General features: G+C 46.2%; 1 long non-coding RNA gene across 1 annotated transcript in view; it reads right to left on the reverse strand.

Moving 5' to 3' along the window:
• Window positions 1–4,871, reverse strand: part of LOC112549213 — a 153,254-nt gene that overhangs the window by 84,557 nt on the left and 63,826 nt on the right. The gene's annotated exons all lie outside the window — the stretch shown is intronic.

Consider the following 4,871-nt stretch of genomic DNA (forward strand, 5'->3'; position numbering starts at 1 on the left):
GCAGCTGCATGGGGTGAAAGCCAAGTAGGAGAGAGAGAGACACAAAGCCAGCTGCCCAGGATGAAGAGGATAAGGCTCAGGGAAGAGCTCTGGGACCCAGAGGGTTGTGTGAAGCACAGGAGAAACTGAAAGAGAGAGAGTGTATCCTGCAAGGGTTGGGGCCCAGTGGCAACCATGTGGGCAGAAGCCAAGTCCTATGAGGGCCAGGGGCCCAAAGTACAGAGAGCCCTTAAGACAGTCAAGACCTAGAGGGCCCCCATGGGCAAGGCTGCGTTGGGCAGGAGCCCTGTGGGCAAGGCAAAAACCAGTAGCATAACATTTTGGTTGCATGGGGAATGGGACCAGAATGAGGCCACCAGGAATGAGCAAGACAGAGTGAAGCACCAAGAGCTTACTCTGGTTTCTGAGGGCAACCTCCCATATCTTATTTAGACACCAAGGTGTGGCAGGTGAACATAGGGCAGTGGCCCAAGAGACCAGTGAGGCAGGACAGAGATCAGAGTGTCATCTAGAGGATGCCATGGCCATCCTCTGGAGCAGGATCCTGTCACAGTAGAAAGGTAGGTTAGAGCCACAGCTAATTTTTCCAAACATTTCTCCCTTGTAGCCATCAACTCACTCTTCTCCGAGTTGAGTTCAAGTCAGCTGCTTGTCAGTGAGCTGTCAGTCCCCTACAGACATTATGACTTCCTTGCTATGATACTTAACTCATTTGTGAAAAATCAGAGGCACACCCAGATATCATATGTGAGCCCATGAGGTCTCACTGGTTCATAGGTAAGCTCTTGTACATATTGAAGAGGTTGACAAAATAGTGAGATTCCATAGACGGGAACAAGGAAGTGGGACAATTGGGTCATGCTGGAAAGACTACTTGGAATTGTTATAATGCAGTGTCCTCTATTTTACCCATGTCACAGGTTAGCAGCCTTGGCCTGCAGGCTGGATCTAGCCCACAGAACCTTTCAGTCAAGCTTGTGGATTTGGGGGTTGGTGCAATTTGTCAGTGGGAGGCACCTTCTGCTGGTGCTCTTCCTTTATCACTATGGAGATAAACACTGGGAAGAAGTGACAGCTCCAGCAGCCACGGAGAGGGGGGCAGGTAGCAGGGTCCTTGTGCCTGACCAGCAGCTTCCAACCCAGAATGGGCCATTCTGCCCTTTAGCCAGTGGTACATCATTTACAGAGGACAATTATCCCTTATTCATTAACAGGAAACAGTAATTTTTAGTGCCTTGGGGCTGCCTTCTTGCTATGGCTGTGTCTGAAATCTGACTGTGAAGCATATATTGTGATGCCTCTGGGTAGCTGACTGTCACCAGTTTGTTTCTTTAGTCATTTTAGGTCAGCCTTGGTAATTGGAGACTGGTGGTAAATGGGCCAGTTTTCTTGCTCCAGAGTTAGTATTTTCAAGCGAAGAAAACAGACTTGTTCATTTCTTCGAAGGAAGTGCTGATAACTGTGGCAGGTGCTGTTGCATTTATTTTCTCCGACTTGTAGTAGCCAGGAGGGACAGGGCTTTCCCTTTCTAGATGCTTCTAGAGTTTAAACAAAGACTAAAAAGCCAGCTGTTCAACTCCTAATGCAAATGGAATTGAGATTTTTGAGTGGAAGCATAAGTGATGGTTGCCTCCAACTTGACTCCTTAGAACCAAAACCAGCATGTCATTTACTGTGGAGTAGACTAATTAGCTCCACAGTAAACCATCAGAGTCTCCACATGCATTACAGCGCAGTAAACTAATCAACTCTGCCATACAATAGTGTTGTCAGGAACAGTACTCTCTTTCAGTGGAGTACTTTACTGCACAGAAATGCATGTGTAGGCACTGACTGGAGGTGCAAATTGCTTCTGGTCAACCCAGCCAGCTCGGGGCCTGCACCACCTCAGCTCAAATAGCTGCTGTCCCAGGAGCACATGTAGACACTACACCCAGGAACAGTTTACTCTGGCTCAATCTGCTCTGGACTTTATTGTGTTGCATTAATTACACATGTAGATGCACCCACTGAGCATAAAAGTAAGATAAGGGATATTTAATTTTTTTGGAAGGAAGGCTACCTAGTTGAGATTATTATTATTTATCCAATGGTGATTGTAACAGGGTGCCATCCCCAGAGGCATTCACAAATGCCTGAAGGCAGCCCAGGGTCCCTTTATATTTTGAATTTTCTTCTGGGAACAGACTCCCTCTCACATCTTGATGTTTTTGGGGGTTTTCAAAAGGGAGACTGCCCAATAGCTTCCCAGATCTGGTCTTGGTTCTCAAACACCTGGAGTTTACGAGTTCCTGCCTTAAGGGCTATTTGCACAGCTCCATACTATTCCTTTACCATGCCCATTGCCCCACAGATGTTACCTGCATCTTTTTTTTCACCCTGTTGGGGTCTCAGTCAACACAGCTTCCACCCCTTTTTATGTAGCTAAGCCAACCAGCTTAGACCCACTGTGTTGGGCCTACCTTTGAGGCACAAGTTTTAATCAATCTTACTCTCATCTCTGGGTCCCTGGGCTCTCTGGCCCCTGTAAACACTAATGAGGCCTCCACCTCCCCTATAGACTCATCCACAAACCATCAGTTTAAACTGCAACATAAACACTAAGCCTCTAGACTATAACAAAGAAAATGAAGAGAGGAAGTTAGACTGCTTACCCATGGCTCCACATCTCTGGGTCACTCTGCCTGGTGCTCTCACTTGCAAGGCTACTTCCCAATTTCTTGGAGTCTTCAGGAGCCCCCACTCTGCCACAGCCTGAGCTAGCCCTTTCAGCTGGCTCAGGGCTTATATAGCTCTGGCCTCAGCTCTGGCATAGTGGTGTGACAGCCCCAGTCAGCTGACTGGCCTGTGGGCTACCCTTTAACCCCTGCTGTGCTGGCAGGCTGTTCTGAAGACTCTGGTCTTAAAGGGGCTGCTCTGCTTCCTAGTAACAGGGCCAGGGTTCCCTGTTACAATGATCAACTGAATATTAAGCAGCAGTACTAGACAGGCCTCAGGATGTCCCAGTTCAATTTTGGTAGAGCCACATAGAATATTTAGGATACTTTTTCAAGTGCTTTGAACTTCCTTAAAGCTGCAAATTTAGGCTTTTGGTATATGCCCAAAAATACCATAAAGAGAGTATTTCCTGTGGTATTTTGGTACTTCTGCTTGGCTCCAACTGGAATCAGGAAATGCAGAGGCAGTTGCAGACATGAGAAGTCATAATAATAGTTTGCATTTATAAAATGCTTTAAATACTAAGATTTCAAAGTGCTTTACAAACATGAATGGGTTGTGGTTTAAATGAGTAAGGTAAAATGGCTCGGTGACAAGTGCACTGTTTCAATTCATGCAGCAAAGAGATGTTAATTATGTCAGGGCTGGAAGACGTAAGCCAAAACTCAGTTGCCCACAAGACTGAAAAGGCCTTTAATCCAATCAGTGACCTCATTCAGCACCAAACAGTGAAGGGTGGTAATTTCTTAAATTAAATTAGTATAGTAAATCTGACTCTCTTGGATTTTAGGGAAAAAAGAGCAATGCAGTCTGTCATCTCCTGTCCTGTTTCACCCTCTCCTTTGCTCCCTGGCTGAGACCTTTATAACTGAATAGAAAATTTAGACACACAACTCCCATTCATTTATGTGGCTAAACCATTTTGTCAGTTTTGTAGCGTTCAACTGATTAGTAAGGCACCTACCTCCTAAAGGCGAGACCAAATGCAAAATTATCCAAAAAATGACTACTTACAAAAAGGGGATTGTTTGGAACCATCTGGCATGGCTTGCCTTTGTATGAAATGAATATGCTGTAACTAGTTCATGAACATTCAATATCTGCACTTCAATTCAGAACCCAAGATGGAGTCCACTAAATCTGTCTGGTTTCTGAAATTCGTTCATTCTCCAAGTCCCAAACCCATGAACAGTCATCCCTGCCCATTTGCCACATATGATATTTCATAGAATGATAGACTCATAGAAAATTAGGGTTGGAAGGGACCTCTGGAGGTCATCTAGTCCAGCCCCGCTTTGTCCAAGGGTGGGTAACCTCTCTGAGTAACCTGTTGCAGTGCTTTACTACCCTCCTAGTGAGAAAATTCTTCCTAATATCTAACCTAAACTTCCCTTGCTCCAAATTGAGACCATTACTCCTTCTTCTGTCATTTGCCACCACTGAGAACAGTCTAGCTCCATCCTTTTTCAAGCCCCAGGTAGTTGAATGCTGCTATTAAATCCCCTCTCAGTCTTCTCTTCTCCAAACTAAATAAGCCCAGTTCCCTAAGACTCTCCTCATAAGTCATGTGCCTCAGCCCACGAACCATTTCTGTTGTCCTCTGCTAAACTCTCTCCAATTTGTCCACACCTTTTTATAGTGGGGGGTCCAGAACTGAACACAGTACTCCAGATGTGGCCTTACCAGTGCTGAATAGAGGGGAATAATCATTTCCCTTCACCTGCTGGCAACACTCCTACCAATGCAGCCCAGTATGTTGTTAGAGCCTTCTTTGCAACAAGGCCACAATGTTGGCTCATATTCAGCTTATTGTCCACTGTAACCCTCACGTCCTCTTCAGCAGGGTTGCTCCCCAGCCAGTCAGCCCTCAGCCTGTAGTAGTGCATGGGATTTTTCCGTCCTAAGTGCAGGACTTTACACTTGTCCTTTACACTTTACCTCATGGGCGTGTCCACACATGCAAGCACATGCGCTTGCAGCAGCTCAAATAGAAGCGGTGCAAATTTGAGCCGGGGCTTTTTGCCTCAGCGCATGTGCTTGGACATGCACTTTGTTGTGGGGCAAATTGTGCCACTTGGGGCAAAATAACCCTGCCTGGCTCCTCCTGGATCTGCAGCCAGGGGGAGCTAGAGCCCAGGGCCAGCACCTCTGCT

The sequence above is a fragment of the Alligator sinensis genome, unplaced genomic scaffold (genome assembly GCF_000455745.1).
Source record: "Alligator sinensis unplaced genomic scaffold, ASM45574v1 scaffold289_1, whole genome shotgun sequence".
NCBI classification, from domain to species: Eukaryota; Metazoa; Chordata; order Crocodylia; family Alligatoridae; genus Alligator; species Alligator sinensis.